This window comes from Schistocerca piceifrons, chromosome 4, assembly GCF_021461385.2.
Source record: "Schistocerca piceifrons isolate TAMUIC-IGC-003096 chromosome 4, iqSchPice1.1, whole genome shotgun sequence".
NCBI lineage: Eukaryota > Metazoa > Arthropoda > Insecta > Orthoptera > Acrididae > Schistocerca > Schistocerca piceifrons.
In genome coordinates this window covers 109,020,522-109,040,500 of record NC_060141.1, presented here as the reverse complement: position 1 = coordinate 109,040,500, position 19,979 = coordinate 109,020,522, and positions in this window count along the sequence as shown.

The following is a 19,979-nucleotide window of genomic DNA, read 5'->3' as shown; positions in this document are numbered from 1 at the left end:
ACTCATAATTTTCCAGCAGCGTATTTACAGACAAAAAATATGTAGAAACGTTCAACCAGAATAATTTAAACTTACGATGAGATAAAAATTGCTGTAGGGTTAATAGAAGAAAGACTGTTTCTTATTAGAGGACTCCTAAGACCAAATATGTTGAAATGCATGAGACTGTTCTTAAACCGAGCGAGGTGGCGAAGTGGCTAGCACACTGGACTCGCATTCGGGAGGACGACGGTTCAATCCCGCGTCCGGCCATCCTGATTGAGGTTTCCAATGATTTCCCTAAATCACTCCAGGCAAATGCTGGGATGGTTCCTTTCAAAGGGCACGGCCGGCTTCCTTCCCCGTCCTTCCGTAATCCGATGAGGCCGATGACCTCGCTGTCTGGTCTCCTTCCCCAAACAACCCAACCCCAACTGTTCTGAACTGATTCGTTTCATATTTATTACACTTCTTTGGTTCGCTGTCGCGTCTCGGACATCAATGTAGCGATTATATATATAAAACAGTGCTGATTGTGAGCAACCTCTGGGATTGCAACGACTAACATTAATATTAATATTAATATTAATATTAATATTAGCTTTAATATCCTCTTGACACTGGGGTGCTACTGCATGCAATATAGTTGCATGTCTAAGTCACGTAATGAGCTGAAGAAGCGAGAGGCGTCACTTCCGTATGTAAGACAACTTCCGCCGTGGGTCGGTGGCCCCACGCAGGGTCTGTTTTCTTCATGCTAGGCGCCGACTACCAGCGGTCGCAGACGTTATCCCTGAGTATGGTGGTCAGCACAGAATGAGACTCCATTGACTCAACATTAAAGCGCCGACGTAACGAGCTGTGACGAAAATTTGGTCCTGTGCGGAATGATGCCTATTATTACAAGCCATAGCTACTAGGCCAGAGCTTGGCTGCACTGAATTCGGTTTTCTGTGGCCGCAGCCCTACTATTAAGTAGGAGAGTGTGACGCCACTCGCAGATAAAGTTATGTCATTTTCATGAAAGAGAAATGGCTGTGTTGGTTTTAGAATTTATTTTCTGTCTCTGTGGAGACGTGATGCCATCAGCCAGACGTTATTTCCACGGAGGGTGGATGACCTCTCGCGTCGTATTAACACAGCAAAGAGCTTCATTGAATGCCCCTAAAAATTACCAGAGGATGGGAGATAGCAGCCCGCTTTATGAGAAATACAGATGAGGGAGAACTGCGGTCTGGCTGAAATAAAAAAAAATCTGTGGACACTGAGGATTTTTTTTGGAAATGTGCTCACGGAAATACAAGCCTAGAGGAGAATGATAAAAGTTTTTCCAGCAGAGGAGTTTAGCACTTTAGTTACGAACAGTCTCGCTGGCCAGAATTTAATGGAGCCTTCTCACTGACGAGAGGTATTTTATATGAACTTTTGGAACAGAAGAGGGTTTATATGTGTGCTGAGGGCACTTTAGTTCGACACCTCTGCGAGAACACACTAATTCTGAACCTATGTGAGATCACGCTAATCCTCCAGCTCCGTGACTCTGGATGGAGAGAGGCTTCCTTATGAGAGAGGACAAGTTATCCAGCGACCAGTCTGTCAGCAGCCCACCACGCTACTCCATTCTTCAGCTCGGATCATAGTGAGAACGGGTAGCACAAGTGACTGTCAATGAGAGTTATCAATCGTTCGCTACGAGTATTGTTTTCAGTAAGTTAGATTCTGCTTTTGATCAGGTGTTTCAAGCCTTATTAAGGCTTGTAGATTAGTCATGTAAATAAATAACTGTTCGACAAAAGTAGCTTTGTCGTACTATTTTATTTCACCGGACTAGTTTCGGGCAATGCCCATCATCATCGGTACGTGTCTTACGTAAACGACACATATTTCTCACAAAAGTTGCCTACGAATACATTATAATGTTTTATGTATATATGCTTTTATAGTTAATTGTAATTCGACTTGCCTTGTATGTAATGTTCTCTAGCGTATGTAAGACACAATATTTCGTGACGTTCCTGTAATTATACGATTACGAGATATATGAATCACCATAAGGAATTTTTTTAGAAATATATGCAGTTGTTATTGGCAGATTCGGAAGATTTGAAAATTATTTCTGGTATACATCATAGAATATAATATGTAATGTTACTTATAATTTGTATTATCTCTTTTAGCAGAACAAAGGGAACTATTCGATGATTTCTTTTAGATAGGTCTTTTCGTTTAAAGCATAGTCGGCACGTTTCGTTATATATGTGAAAATATCTATTCTTCCAAAATATTTAATAAGCTGCGGTTCCTGCAATATACTAGACCGACAGGCATTGCATGTTACTGGCTGTGTGGTTTTTGTTGATTTATGTGTCTACAAAAAGGAGACAGGTTCATGAAAGTAAGATTCAGATGTTCTTTAAATCTTATTTTGTAACTTAGTCCAACTTTTCCTATGTAAATTTTCTCACATTTACCGCTTTTTAACTAACTAAATATGCATCTTATTTTAAGAAATATGTCTTTTGTGTAATGGACATACCACTAGTCCGGTCAAATAAAATACTACCACTTATTTACAATATCTACAAGCCGCAGAGAACTAAACGCACGTGACATCCTTATTAAAAACCTTGTCAGTTGTGGTAGTGGAATGTGAAATCCATGTCCCTTGGCAAGATTGTAGCAATCACTGTTCGGACAACAGGATCGTTTCTTTTTTGTCGATGATCAGTCAGTGGATGGCTATTCCTTTTGTCCCTATACTTATTAGCCACAAGAATCTGTTGTTTTATTTCCTCTGCACGTTATCCCATTCGATATCATTTTGTCAGATAATTTGTGCTATATGTTTGACACCTACATTTGGTCATGTATTGAGGTCATACTGAATCGGTATTTTATTCCATTATATAGGTGAAACTGATTTATATTGAGATTATTAATTTTTTCGAAAGAACTAACATCCAGAGCTCATTTGCCGGGGTTGCAATTTTCGTCACGTTATTTGTTGCACGACATGGCCGGCTGGTGTGGCCGAGCGGTTCTAGGCACTTCAGTCTGGAACCGTGCGACCGCTACGGTCGCAGGTTCGAATCCTGCCTCGGGCATGGATGTGTGTGATGTTCTTAGGTTGGTTAGGTTTAAGTAGTTCTAAGTTCTAGGGGACTGATGACCACAGATGTTAAGTGCCATAGTGCTCAGAGCCATTTTGAACTACAACAGTTTTCATTGCCACATCTGAGTCCATAGAGAGCGATTTGTGTCTCGGAATGTCGAGATGACGTAGATCACTTTGTACGCCAGAATGCGTCTCCAGCTCGGTTTGGCATCTTTCAAAGTTATCTTTGAGCCAGTTAATTTAAGATCCGCTGATTCAGTGCTCCTCCCTCAAAATCCTCCACAAAAAAGTTTGTCACCAGGAAAGAAGGGGCTGTCCATGTTGACGCCGGCAGCATGTTCAAAATATTCTTGGTTAAACATAAAATAGACTGAGGAAAGAGTGTACTGAAACAAAGCAGTGATGCCGGCCTGAAATTGTTTACCAATTAGAGCCAAGGAATCAGAGAGAGGTACCTTCGTAAAATCAGATAGTATATCAGAACTAACTAAACAATCCGAAAGGCTTAGGTGGAAAGCCCCCAGTCTGTTAATAAAATCGGCTGTTCCGTATATGATGTGGTCATTTGTCAGCTAAAGGGCTCAGCAAGAAAGCAAGATCAAATGTGGGGGTGTCAATATTACTCACTATAGGCTGTAAAGAAATACCATCTCTGTGTACCTTAAAAAGATAGTACAGTCTTGGTGGTACGTTGCCATGTGGTCTTAACCGCTTGATTGTGTCTGGTGGTAACGAGGCACCGTTCAAGAGTGTGTACGTTTTTCGTTGCACACGTGCTGTAGTGTCGTGGTCAGTCTTTCTGTATGTGGTGTCACCAATTAGGCCATACATTCTTTCCAGATACAAGCTACGAGGTAACAAAACAGCTGAGTTACGTTTAACACCTTTATCAAAACAGCTTAGATATCTTTATCGCCTTTATCGGCCTTCGGCACCACTATCTCCGGATCCTCTCGGAGACTTCTTAAATTTTAAATTTCACAAGTGGGAAACGGAAGTACTAAGGAATCAAAAGATACGCTGTAAGTTCTCTGAAGCCATAGATACTGCGATGAGAAATACCTCAGTAGGCAGTTGACTTAAAGAGGAATGGACATCCCTAAAAAGGCCAATCACAGACATGGGTAAGGAAAATATAGGCACAAAGAAGATAGGTGCGAAGTGACCATGGGTAACACAGGAAATACTTCAGCTGATTGATGAAAGAGGGAAGTACAAAATGCTCACGGAACGCAGGAGTACAGAAAAAAAGGCACTTAGGAATGAAATGTATGAGAAGTGCTGGAAAGCTAATGCGAAATGGACGCATGAAAAAGAGAAGCTGTCGAAAAAGAAAAGCGTGTGGAGAAGTCGAAACAGCTTCCCGAGACGATACATCAACGTGAGTTTACAATAATGCTCCTCAAAACACTGCATCACGGTTCTGGCTCCGGGACACGGACAATGATACTGCTGGAAGACGACATTCCCGTCGAGAAAGACATCAAACATTAAGGGGTGCAGGCGGTTGGCAGCTATCAAAATGGTTCAAATGGCACTGAGCACTGTGGGACTAAACATCTGTGGTCATCAGTCCCCTAGAACTTAGAACGACTTAAACCCAACTAACCTAAGGACATCACACACATCCATGCCCGAGGCAGGATTCGAACCTGCGACCGTAGCAGTCCCGGGTGGCAGCTATCAGCATGTCCTCGGTTACTACTGCAGGTCCCCATGCAAGCGCAAGAGAACGTCTCCTACAGCGTAATACTGCTGTCAACAGTCTGCATTCATGGCGCGCTGCACATTTCGAGCCGCCATTCACCTCGATAACAGTGTTTCTTCAGACTACCACCGACCTAGTGTAGTAGAAATGCGATTCACCCGAGGTACCGACACGTTTCCATTGATCGATGGTCGAATCCCGATAGTCCCATGCACACTGCAATCATAACTGACGATGTCGTTGGGTCAACATGTGAATACGTATGGGCGGTTGTAACGTTGTTGCTTTAATTTGCTATGAAAGCGGTGCTGATAGACAATAAAATCGGGTTGAAAGCTGTGAGCTGTCTGGGGAAGTTAACCTTGCATTACTGAGCAACTGTTTCACCAGGTATCCAGTCTAGCCTACCATATTCCCAACCAGACTAACATTAATTATAACCTTTTAATCGTCATGCGACAACCGGTGATATATATATATAAAAGAGAATTTAAATGAACAGAAATAAATCAGTTTATATTTGGAAATTTATTTTAACATTGATCATTGAAATTTCAGCATATTAAACCTGAGTCATAACTAAGCTGGTGCCTTATTTAGGACTGTAAAAATGTGAGTTTGCAATCTTACGGAACACATGAAATAGGGAGCCAAGATTGGGAGACTACATACAACACTGGATTCATAAAATAACACACAAAGAACGTTGAACCATATGCAAGAGGAAATTAACCACAACCAACCGATTCAATTTTCACCCAAAGAAGTTACGTTCGTAGCGCAATCCTGTCCGTCATGTAATTACCACACACTAATATACTTAAGTCATACTAACTCTGTGAAATCTTCCCAAAAAGAATAGCTGAGGGCTACTTTGATGCTTTCACCACATGCTTCACGTGGTCAACTTGGTTTACACAAAGAGTGTAACTCCACAATAATTTTGATAATTAAAATAAATTACATCGAAACGCAATTTACTAAAGAAAAACCTCGAACTTGTTACTATCGTCTTGCTATTAACCTGATGGGTCAAACAGTTGTATAAGCACGTGGTACTGGTCTCATAAAGTACACCCCACGTGGGTTGAACATAAAGAAAAGTTGCTACATTAAAAAAAAAAAAAATATTGTCAAGACGAGACGTTATAATCACACGAGCATTAGCATTTAAGATTGATGATCTTAGTTAGAGTTACTGATCAACACGTGGCTCCACTTTATTCACAAAGTAGTGACAAAGCAACCACCGGAAGATATTCTGAACTTCACATGCGAATTACACTGCGTTGCAATTTAAGATAACATTAGATATTTTAGAGCTAAACCTGAAATAAAGGTGATTATATTTTGAGTTAGGCTGAACTTAGGAAATCCATTGTCCTACGGAGTTAGCAGACACGCACTTAGCCGGAGACCTTACCACTTCAGACGCTCGCCGCGGACAGACTGACCTGCGCTCCTACTGAGCGTACTTCCCAAATGCAAACGGAAGTGACCAGAGAGGCAGCTTCCTATACCAACATGACAAGGGACGGACAGGACCATACTAAGCATAGAAACCTCTCTGCTTTTAGAAAGCGTAGCTACCTGTTCCGACATTGGTCCTACAGTTCTCTAGCAGACAGGCTTGTCTGCTACCATCCAGCATGCAACTACAAATACATTTGCTCATTCATCCTCTCACACAGAAGGGAAGGGGATTGACAGTATCTTATCATATACAGTATATAAAAGAAAGCGGATGTAGGTTCCTTATGAGACTGTGAGACATGAATTACATATAAACTGTGTTTTAAAGTGTAGTAGTATGACAGATCGTTCTTGTTTATGTGTAAAAGTAACACGTTTCACTGCTCAGTCTCCTCCCAGATAGTCAGAAACACCACAGTAAATGTAGAAGAGGAATTTATGCCGTAAATGACAACAGATTTAAGAAATTAACATGAAAGGAATCCAACAGAGACCTTTCACGGTCTGCAGCGGAGCTCCATACTCAACAGTGTACAATGAACGGTGTGCTCTGAAACGCTTTTTGCATAGATGCCACAGATCACCGTCTATGCTACTTTACAGAGCAGACAAGCCTTCGAACGCAACGTTCTGCGAAGAGTCGTGGACGTCCCACCATTTAGCGCCTAGTGGTAGTTTCACTGTTCTTCTACCTCTTTCCGTAGATGCTCACGAATGTAGCAGGTGAATATTCGACCAGCTTCGCCGATTTCGAGATACTCGTATGCGGGCTCTGCGTAATAATAATCTGTCCTTTGTCAGAGTCGCTTAGCTAAATGGATTTCCACATTTGCAGACAATTTTTTCGCTAGGGTGTTCCCCGTACGTGTCTTCTCCGCTTACGTACCTTTGTTACCACGTCATGTGCCCGAAACGCCACCAGGCGGCATCCAAAGTCGTAGTGGGTAGTAGTGATAATCATCTGGCTTATCAGTGTATACTATTAAACGACTAACTTGGTACAAGAAAACCCAGTCCCAACTGCAAATAGCCTATTTAACAGGTACTAGGGGCAACCAATATCTAATTCCAAGATCCATACATTTATTGAGCTAATTTAAATAAATTATATGATGTAATCTAATCATTAAGAGGTATTACCTTACATAACTATTAAACACAGTAAGACAAGTACGCAGTGAGAAAGTGGTACACGTGTTGAGGCGCCTAGCTCATGGTGAGCAAATACCCAGAATCTGCTCATCTAGTATTTGAGCATGAGAGCATTTGGCGAATTCTAATACGTTTTACACGTAATTTCAGATGTTTACGAAAATTTTTCTTGGTCTCTCGTCCCCCCCCCCCCCCAACCACCACCACAAAAAGATAAACGAAAAAGAGTTGTGGCTTACTAAATTTTCACTTTTCGTGCAGTGAAACGCCACCACGAGACATGACTTTTCAATTTATTACTTCTTTACAAGTGACTCGTTTCGCAACACATTCTAAAGAATCTGCATGTATCACTGAATGTACCTGCACAATTATACCAGCGTAAGACACATAATTCAGCAGATATGACGTCAGAAACATTGAGATGCGTGAGAAGATTGCGTCTGCTTAAAACGGAGCGCTGGTTACCCAGACTGTAGTCATTCAGTGGTTGATAATGAAAGCAATTAATGACTTACAAAATGCATCAAACATACAAAGACGTGCTGAAAATTAATGCCTCCAAATTTTTTATGTGAAAACTCATAATTTTTTTTAAATAGAACAAACGTACTTAACATTCTATATCTTTGCCCATCACGTCTACGTATTTATTCTGCAACGTAGACACCCTCGTAAGGAATACATTTCTCCTAAAGAGAAACCACGTTTTGCTACCGTCACTGGGAAATGTTCGACTATGTTGACAGAACTAGGAACTCACCTCTGCTTGCACCGCATCATCACTAACACAGTGAAGTTCAAAAATGGTTCAAATGGCTCTGAGCACTATGGGACTTAACTCCTGAGGTCATCAGTCCCCTAGAACTTGGAACTACCTAAACCTAACTAACCTAAGGACATCACTCACATCCATGCCCGAGGCATGATTCGAACCTGCCACCGTAGCGGTCACGCGGTTCCAAACTGAAGCTCCTAGAACCTCCTGGCCACACCGGCCGGCCGGTAGCACATTGGCTTGTGTGTAGTAAAAATATGAAAAAACATGAAATACAAATAATGCCATTGTATTCACTGAAGGAACTGAAGCTGACAGCAAGCTTCTGTCGAAAACGGTTATCGTGAAATCCATATTATTATTATAAATGCGAAAGTAACTCTTTCCGTTATGCTTTCATGACTAAGCCGCTGAAATGATTTTGATAAAATTTAGTGTGGAGATATTGAACGCTGAGGAAGAAGAAAGATTACTTTCGAAAGGGTACAGCACAACATCTTTACTGATTTGGACAGTAAACCCGAAATATGGAACAATAATAATAGTAATAAAATCTGAGTTAAGTACTCAACGACCAACCTGAACAGCTATTTACTCTTTGACTTTTGAACTTCATCATATTTGTGAAAATGCTTTTATTGTTTGATATATTCTACATAACAGGGTTCAACGTAATGAATACAATGCTTACACAATCTTCTACGTATTTAATCAATACTCCCATACTAATATCAATGAGAAGAGCTTCACACTGTATTCGCTGAGCGTCGTGCGTATCTTATAACTTCTTGTTTGAGTCCAAATTTGGGCCAACAGCTCGTGGTTATGCTGTTAGCGTTGCCTGTTCTCGATGACGGGTTCCAGGGCTCGAAACTGGCTCGAACAACGGATCTTGCGGGCACAGTAGCTCAGTGTCTTCGCTCAGAGGACTGGGTGCCCTCTTTAGCAATAATAATAAAAAACCTGACTTAAGTACTCAACGACCAACTTGAACAGATGTCATGCGGCCTCCGTCCAGACCCATTTTCGATAACAATACCCACTAAAAAAGAAGAGGTTCAGTTCCTGTTCGGATTTACTTTTTCCTACTCCCGTCTGGATGTGTGCGTTGTCATCATCATTTTATCATCATCGACATAAAAATCACCGAAGTGGAGTGGAATAAAAAGACTTGCACCAAGCTCCCTAACATCACAACGGAGGTCTCCCAGCCAATAAAGCAATACGTACATTTCATTTCAGTTTACCAATACGCGAGCGCAGCCTTCCGTAACAACTATAAAACAAACCTTATGCGTGCCCGTCCGTACTTCCATACTACTATTATCAATTCGAAATTAACTCTGTCTATTAGATTTCCACGACCAACCCCCCGAACCCACATACGTGAAGTAGATACGCTACTTTACAAAGTGTGCAGTACAAGGTTTTTGAAGAATGTTACTCAAAGTAAGGAATAATATATACTCTTTCAAAAACCTGTTTCCTTTAGAACTTTGTCTTATCTGTGGAAGTGTTTCTATTGGTTAATGCACTCTACGTAATATTATTAAAAGTAATACAATGCTTCTTCAGTAGTCGACGTGTTTAATCCATTTTCCGAACTAATACTAGTAACATAAACTGCGAAAGTAACTTACTCTGTTACGTTTTCACGACTCTACCGCTAAACCTGCTTGGTATGGAGATAGCTTGAACCTTGGGGAAGGCCAAGGATTGGTTTAGGAAGTTATATCATTTTTGTTATTATTAACATTTTTAATTATGGTATACGTGAGTGGCATGCCGGCGACGCTAGAGCGATGGTCGACGAATCTTAGTGTCTATAACAGTCAGTGACAGTGCAAATCCAATGTTATTGCTCGCATCGTTTATGATGCTGAGTTCGCGAACGACCTCGCTTAGCTGGGGAGCTTTGGTGGAGGTTTTTTTTTTTTTTTTTTTTTGGGTCATCAGTCTACTGACTGGTTTGATGCGGCCCGCCACGAATTCCTTTCCTATGCTAACGTCTACATCTCAGAGTAGCACTTGCAACCCACGTCCTCAATTATTTGCTTGACGTATTGCAATCTCTGTCTTTCTCTACAGTTTTTTCCCTCTACAGCTCCCTCTAGTACCACGGAAGTCACTCCCTCATGTCTTAGCAGATGTCCTATCATCCTGTCCTTTCTCCTTATCAGTGTTTTCCACATATTCCTTTCCTCTCCGATTCTGCGTAAAACCTCCTCATTCCTTACCTTATCAGTCCACCTAATTTTCAACATTCGTCTATAGCACCACATTTCAAATGCTTCGATTCTCTTCTGTTCCGGTTTTCCCACAGTCCATGTTTCACTACCATACAATGCTGTACTCCCAACGTACATCCTCAGAAATTTCTTCCTCAAATTAAGGCCGGTATTTGATATTAGTAGACTTCTCTTGGCCAGAAATACCTTTTTTGCCATACCGCGTCTGCTTTTGATGACCTCCTTGCTCCGTCCGTCATTCGTTATTTTACTGCCTAGGTATCAGAATTCCTTAACTTCATTGACTTCGTGACAATCAATCCTGATGTTAAGTTCCTCGCTGTCCTCATTTCTACTATTTCTCATTGCCTACGTCTTTCTCCGATTTACTCTCAAACCATGCTGTGTACTCATTAGATTGTTCATTCCGTTCAGCAGATCATTTAATTCTTCTTCACTTTCACAGCAATGTCATCAGCGAATCGTATCATTGATATCCTTTCACCTTGTATTTTAATTCCACTCCTAAACCTTTCTTTTATTTCCATCATTGCTTCCTCGATGTACAGATTGAAGAGTAGGGGCGAAAGGCTACAGCCATGTCTTACACCCTTCTTAATACGAGCACTTCGTTCTTGATCGTCCGCTCTTATTATTCCCTCTTGGTTGTTGTACATATTGTATATGACCCGTATCTCCCTATAGCTTACCCCTACTTTTTTCAGAATCTCTAACAGCTTGCACCATTTTATTTTGTCGAACGCTTTTTCCAGGTCGACAAATCCTATGAAAGTGTCCCGATTTTTCTTTAGCCTTGCTTCCATTATTAGCCGTAACGTCAGAATTGCCTCTCTCGCCCCTTTATTTTCCTAAAGCCAAACTGATCGTCACCTAGCGCATTCTCAATTTTCTTTTCCATTCATCTGTACATTATTCTTGTAAGCAGCTTCGATGCATGAGCTGTTAAGCTGATTGTGCGATAATTCTCGCACTTGTCAGCTCTTGCCGTCTTCGGAATTGTGTGCATGATGCTTTTCCGAAAGTCAGATGGTATATCGCAAGACTCATATATTCTACACACCAACGTAAATAGTCGTTTTGTTGCCAATTCCCCCAATGATTTTAGAAATTCTGATGGAATGTTATCTATCCCTTCTGCCTTATTTGACCGCAAGTACTCCAAATCTCTTTTAAATTCCGATTCTGATACTGAATCCCCTGTCTCTTCTAAATCGACTCCTGTTTCATCTTCTATCACATCAGACAAATCTTCACCCTGATAGAGGCTTTCAACGCTTTCAACGTATTCTTTCCACCTATCTGCTCTCTCCTCTACATTTAACAGTGGAATTCCCGTTGCACTCTTGATGTTACCACCGTTGCTTTGATTGTCACCAAAGATTGTTTTGACTTTCCTGTACGCTGAGTCTGTCCTTCCGACAATCATGTCTTTTTCGATGTCTTCACATTTTTCCTGCAGCCATTTCGTCTTAGCTTCCCTGCACTTCCTCTTTTATTTCATTCCTCAGCGACTTGTATTTCAATATTCCTGATTTTCCCGGAACATGTTTGTACTTCCTCCTTTCATCAATCAACTGAAGTATTTCTTCTGTTACCCATGGTTTCTTCGCAGCTACGTTCTTTGTACCTATGTTTTCCTTCCCAACTTCTGTGATGGCCCTTTTTAGAGATGTCCATTCCTCTTCAACTGTACTGCCTACTGCGCTATTCCTTATTGCTGTATCTATATCGTTAGAGAACTTCAAACGTATCTCGTCATTGCTTACAAGGGAACCTCCCCATCGCATCCCCCTCAGATTTAGTTATAAATTGACACAGTGGATAGGCCTTGAAAAACTGAACACAGATGATTCCAGAAAACAGGAAGAAGTTGTGTGGAACTATGAAAAAATAAACAAAATATATAAACTGAGTAGTCCATGTGCAAGATATGCAACATAAAGGGCATTGATTGCTGATGAGCGCCGTGGTCTCGTGGTTAGAGTGAACAACTGCGAAACGAAAGGTACTTGGTTCGAGTCCTCCCTCGAGCGAAAATTTTACTTTCTTTATTTTCGCAGAGTTACGATCTGTCCATACATTCATTGACGTCTCTGTTCACTGTAATAAGTTTAGTGTCTGTGTTTTGCGACCGCACCGCAAAACCGTGCGATTAGTAGACGAAAGGACGTGCCTCTCCAATAGGAACCGAAAACATTTGATCGCAAGGTCGTAGGTCAACCGATTCCTCCACAGGAAAACACGTCTGATATATTCTTTACGACACTGGTGACGGCATGTGCGTCACATGACAGGAATATGTTGTCGACCCACCTAACTTGCTCACTTGGCGAATGGGTAAAAAGATTCTTCTACCTTGGCCGATTTAGGTTTTCTTGTGGATGTGATAATCACTCCAAAAAAAGTGATGAAAACATAAGAGTTTGTCACATAAACTGCATCAAATGAATGCAACAGTTTCAGAGTCGCACAGTTTTCCCTGTGCTCTGTCAAAACATATGTTTTTTTACGTTTTCAAATGTTTCCGTGCGTAGACCGTCAAATTCTGTATATGTCCAAGCAAATCTGAACATGTCCTGGAATTTTGGAGAGCGAAGTTGATTATGTGTGAGTGCCTGAACTTTGATAATTATCTGAAAATAAAAATTAAAATTTTCGCCTGATAGAAGATGTAAACCAAGCACGTGTCGTTCCATAGCTGCTCACGCTAACCACGGGACCACGGCGTTCGTAAGCTATTACTCTCCTTGATGTTGCCTACCTTCCGCGTGGACTACTCAGTTTGTATATTTTGCTTATTTTTTTCATAGTTCCACACAACTTCTTCCTGTTTTCTCGATTGATCCGTGTTCAGTTTTTCAAGGCCTATCCCTGTGCCAACTTATAACTAAATCTGAGGGGGGTGCGATGGGGAGGTTCCCTTGTTAGTACTTCCATATCCCACTTCTTTGCGTATTGATTCTTCCTGGCTAATGTCTTGAACTTCAGCCTACTCTTCATCTCTACTATATTGTGATCTGAGTCTATATCTGCACCTGGGTACGCCTTACAATCCAGTATCTGATTTCGGAATCTCTGTCTGACCATGATGTAATCTAATTGAAATCTTCCCGTATCTCCCGGCCTTTTCCAAGTATACCTCCTCCTCTTGTGATTCTTGAACAGGGTATTCGCTATTACTAGCTGAAACTTGTTACAGAACTCAATTAGTCTTTCTCCTCTTTCATTCCTTGTCCCAAGCCCATATTCTCCTGTAACCTTTTCTTCTACTCCTTCCCCTACAACTGCATTCCAGTCGCCCATGACTATTAGATTTTCGTCCCCCTTTACTTACTGCATTACCCTTTGAATATCCTCATACACTTTCTCTATCTGTTCATCTTCAGCTTGCGACGTTGGCATGTAGCCCTCAACTATCGTTGTCGGTGTTGGTCTGCTGTCGATTCTGATTAGAACAACCCGGTCACTGAACTGTTCACAGTAACACACCCTCTGTCCTACCTTCCTATTCATGACGAATCCTACACCTGTTATACCATTTTCTGCTGCTGTTGATATTACCCGATACTCATCTGACCAGAAATCCTTGTGTTCCTTCCACTTCACTTCACTGACCCCTACTATATCTAGATTGTGCCTTTGCATTTCCCTTTTCAGAATTTCTAGTTTCCCTACCACGTTCAAGCTTCTGACATTCCACGCCCCGACTCGTAGAGCGTTATCCTTTCGTTGATTATTCAGTCTTTTTCTTATAGTAGCCTCTCCTTGGCAGTCCCCTCCCGGAGATCCGAATGGGGGACCATTCCGGAATCTTTTGCCAATGGAGAGATCATCATGACACTTCTTCAATTACAGGCCACAAGTCCTGTGGATACAAGTTACGTGTCTTTAATGCAGTGGTTTCCACTGCCTACTGCATCCTCATGTCGTTGATCATTGCTGATTCTTCCGCCTTTAGGGGCAATTTCCCACCCCTAGAACAAGAGAGTGCCCTGAACCTCTATCCGCTCCTCCGTCCTCTTTGACAAGGCCGTTGGCAGTATGAGGCTGACTTCTTATGCCGGAAGTATTCGGTCGCCAATGCTGATGGAGGTACAGCAATAAAATCGGTCGTTGAGCCCGAGAACCATACTAAAACCTTATCAAAACTAAATATTATTGTCTTATTGGGATTGCCGTGATCGTTCTTTAAACAAAATTATGGCGTGTCAGTCTATGATCGTTATTTTTTATTTTCAGTGACCGGTTTCAGGTTATCTGCCCTTCTTCATATCATATATTGCAGTTACAGAGTAACCTGTCAGTACAGAACTATTGGTTTGCTGTTATGACAGCTGTTATGTACTGACAGTTCACTCTGTGCATGTAATATATGAACTGAAGATGGGCAGCTAGCCTGAAACCGGTCACTGAAAATAAAAAAGTAGTGCTCAGAGGCTAAAATGCCATATTTTTATATTTACAGCTGTTACTATAAACCTCGCAAACGTCTGATTTAATTCATAATTCAACGAGAGCTCAAGCTGCGAAAGTTACTCGAAACGAACAAGCGTCAGAGCAGTCAGATGTCCGGCGGAACTTGAATGCAGAACAGCAGGCTATCTTTAGAGCTACAGAGACATTAGAACAGTCGCAAGTCCATCACATTTTACACACTGACGGGCACGCGTCTCTTACACCTTCCAAGACGCTTGAAGATTCACAGCGACTGGATCATGTAAAGACTGCGTGACAAACAGAAACTCGTACCTCAACATGATGAATGTGAGAGGCTATTGGTGAGGCTGCGTTTGATTATGATCTATAAACTGCCTGATAGTGCATCTGTTAAGGCATCATGGAATGACTTCAATGGTATTAGAGGGAGCTGTAGAGGGTAAAAACTGCAGCGGAAGACAGAGGTTCGAATATATTCAGCAAATAATCAAATAATTCAGGACTTGGTTTGTAAGTGGTACTCTCAGGTAAAGTGGTTGGCACAGGAAAGGCATTCGTGGCGAGTCGCATCAAAACAGAAGACTGATGATGAAACAAACCAAAAAAGAGAGAGAGAGAGAGAGAGAGAGAGAGAGAGAGAGAGAGAGAGACTGCTTATGTCAATCGTAATCATCATAAGGGGATGGATGAAAAATATAGGCAGCACAATACATTAAAACGGAAAGGAGAAACGGTTGGTACATGTTGCTGTGGTGGCAAAAATCTTACATCCATTACTCGGTGAGCCACAGATATCCTTAAAAACTCTACTTGCACTAATGTAATGCACAGAGGCATTTTAAATATAATTAGAAAATAAAATGCGTGCCTTCAGATTCGACAAATCACAAAATAATAGAAACACATTCATTATGTATCTACATTATGGCACTGTGTACCTTTTACGCATGCGTTTCTACAGCGCTACATCACAGACATATCGTAAAATTACTAGCTTGCTCTTACTCATTACCACTTATCACAAGAAAACTACTGCAGCGGATAACAGCCAATAAGTAAAATATAGTGATCTTAGCTTCAGAAGAATTTTTTTTCCGTCAAACCGTGAGATTGCTTCCATCAGACAAACGTGTGTAACTTATATGCTCTGTAAGTTTTGGAAATAGATGGTTGGGGGAAGTCTGAACAGTGTGCAGGATGATCGATGACAGTTAACCGAAGACGTTGGATTGTTGGAGATGTGGCCTGGGCTTGTGGTGATGATGGAGTGAGTTCTCCATGTGTGGACGAACTCTTCGAATTCGAAGCTCGATTACAGCACGCTGCTTCTCACACACCGACATAGTTACGTTACGCACCGTCGTGTTACTCTGTACAATTCGGAGCCCTCTAGTGACAGAGTGCATCAAATATAGAGTGTAACAAATATGTACGGTACAAATTGAAGGATACATTCCTCATACTTAGATGGAGAAATTATGTAATATGAACGTGGGTCAGGAAACTCTTTGTTTCCCTGTTATCCCCTCTCTTCCACCCGCGCTCAACGGACAAAGTTATCATAATTTTGTAGAGAGTGTTATGCCTGATCTGTTAGCAGACGTGCCCTTAGCTTAGAGACGAAACACGGAATTCATGCACAATGGAGCACCTTCTCATTTTAGTGTTCATTTGCGTCGACTTCTAAATGACAAAAAAAAATGTCTCTGAGCACTATGGGACTTCACATCGGAGGTCATCAGTCCCCTAGAACTTAAAACTACTTAAAGGACATCACACACATCCATGCCCTAGGCAGGATTCGAACCTGCGACCGTAGCGGTTACACGGTTCCAGACTGAAGCACCTAGAACCGCTTGGCCACAAACCGGCCGGATCTAAATGACAGATTCGGTGACAGATGGATACGTAGAGATCAACCAGATGCCTGGCTTCCGCACTTAAACACACTGACTTCTCTTTGCGAGGACATCTGAAAGCTCTCGTGTATGGAAATCGAGTACAAAATGTTCAGAGCCTCCTTGCCCTTATAATGGAAATGGAAGGCTGTAAAATCATGTCCAGTACATCGGGGATATATGAGCGCATCCAGGATTCATTGTGACGGTGGGTTGATACATGTGTCAGTGCCCACGGAGGGCATACTGAACATCTCCTGTGCGAAAGAGTTGCATCTGGTGTGCTGACGCGTTGTGTTAGTGCATATTTCCCATGGTTATTGAGTTGGAGAAAATGACTTGCATCTGGGAAACAAAGCGCTTCCAGACCCATGTTCATATGACGTAACTTCTTAGCCTACATGTGACGAATGTGTCGTGCAGTCTGTACTGTACATATTTGTTACACCCCGCGTAGACATGAAGCATAAGGATACAGGATGTTAATAAAGTAAGTTTTATGTAGAATTTGAAGACATAAAGTCTGAAAATGACTCTGTGATCATAATTTTTTCACATTATGGTACAGGTCCGTCTTGATCACACACATTTTTACACTTCACTATTACCGGTTTCGGCTACTGCCATCTTCAGATCATAAATTATTTTGATGTAGTATAAACGTCAAGCTAAACATGTAGGTACATAGTAATTGCTCATTTACTAAGCTAGACATGTAGGTTCATAGTAAGTGCTCACTTACTCTGTATGTAAATGTTTAGCTTGACGTTGATATTACATCAAAATATTTAATGATCTGAACATGGCAGTAGCCGAAACCGATAATAGTGAAGTGTAAACATTTGTGTGATCAAGACGGACCTGTTACATTAAGTTTATATAGAAAGCTTTAAAGGCATTCATACAGAAAATTCGGAGGCCTTACTTTGTAGCATGCCGTCATTATTTCAAAGGTCTTTTTCATTTTTTCTGGCTTACACGCATAAAGCCAAATATTTAACACATTAATACGTTTGTAAAGTAATCTGAAGTTTAATGTTGTTGTTTACATTGCAGTTCTATCCTTTAATCCTTTGAATACCGGAGGTTTCTGCAGGGAACCTGCATTTTATTAACTCTTTGAAAACCAGTACCTATAACATGCCACCGATGCAGTTGCAAGACGGAGACCGCTACTGATACACTGACGTACCTCTACGAATGTAATACATTGTTACAACTGTCAGCGTGGACATGGTTCTACGTGATGGTAGGCGACCGTCACATGCTTTTCTTTTATAGTGATCATATTGAAGAAATAAAGGCAGTGAATGTATGCATATCTGAAATTACTGAAACGTATATCTGAGTATGTACTACTGCTTTTATGTGTGATTTAGAAATGAAACCAAATCAGTGGTATGTAGTTTTATATAAAATTTATCAAATTTTAGGCATACTTTTGCTTGTTACTTAGGACGATAATTTATTTTAGGCATTATGACCTCATGGACGTTTCCAGATTTGTGATTGTGTCTCAAAAAACTGTTTTCCAATACATCACTTGAAATGAAGGGTGATTTAAATCTTTATGTCCTGGTGGTTCCAAAGTGAAACCATCTCCTAACAACAATTGAATTTTATTTTACTTAAAGCCAATTTCCTCTTGTATTCACTGTTTACTGTTATGATAAAGGTTAATTGTGCGAAAAATTTTAAAACTGTATTTCAGTGTGAAACTAGCTCCATAAAACAACTGACAATTCAGTTTTTGTCAGTTTCTTCTTGTGTTCGTTTGCTTGCTGTGGTAATAGATTTGTATAACAGGCCAACCAGTTGCAACAAGATTTTACTTCAACCTTATTTTGACATGGACTATTGATGCCTTCATCAGATAATGCAAACAATTACAAGTAATAACAGACGAAAAGATTAACGAAAAAATTAGTGTAGGCATATGAAGTACCTGATTAGATGACAAACGGAAAGATTAGCAAAGATCAACGACATCATGATGCAGAAGGCAATGGAAACCGCTGCATTAAAGACACTTAATGTGTCTCTACAATACAAGTGGCCTGTAATTGAAAAGCTTCATGAAGATCTCTCCATTGGCAAAAGATTCCGAAATAGTCCCGCATTCGAATCTCCGCGAGCAGACTGCCAAGGGGGAGGTGATCAGGAGACAAAGATCAAATAACCAACGGAACGATCACATTCTACGAGTCCGTCCGTGGAATGCCAGAAGCTTGAACGTGGTAAGGAAGCTAGAAAATGTGAAAAGAGAAATGCTAAGGCTCACAATATAGTGGGGGTCAGTGGAAGTGAAATGTAGAGAAGACAAGAATTTCTGATCAGATGAGTATAGGGTAATATCAACAGTCGCAGAAAACGGTATAAGGCAGATGGAGTCGTCATGATAAGAAGGGTGGGACAGAAAGTGTGTTACTGTGAACAGTTCAGTGAAAGAGTTGTTCTCATCAGAATCGACAACAAACCAACACCGACAACGATAGTTCAGTATACATGCCGACGTCACAAGCTGAAGATGAAGAGACAGGAATGTGTACATATACACTCCTGGAAATGGAAAAAAGAACACATTGACACCGGTGTGTCAGACCCACCATACTTGCTCCGGACACTGCGAGAGGGCTGTACAAGCAATGATCACACACACGGCACAGCGGACACACCAGGAACCGCGGTGTTGGCCGTCGAATGGCGCTAGCTGCGCAGCATTTGTGCACCGCCGCCGTCAGTGTCAGCCAGTTTGCCGTGGCATACGGAGCTCCATCGCAGTCTTTAACACTGGTAGCATGCCGCGACAGCGTGGACGTGAACCATATGTGCAGTTGACGGACTTTGAGCGAGGGCGTATAGTGGGCATGCGGGAGGCCGGGTGGACGTACTGCCGAATTGCTCAACACGTGGGGCGTGAGGTCTCCACAGTACATCGATGTTGTCGCCAGTGGTCGGCGGAAGGTGCACGTGCCCGTCGACCTGGGACCGGACCGCAGCGACGCACGGATGCACGCCAAGACCGTAGGATCCTACGCAGTGCCGTAGGGGACCGCACCGCCACTTCCCAGCAAATTAGGGACACTGTTGCTCCTGGGGTATCGGCGAGGACCATTCGCAACCGTCTCCCTGAAGCTGGGCTACGGTCCCGCACACCGTTAGGCCGTCTTCCGCTCATGCCCCAACATTG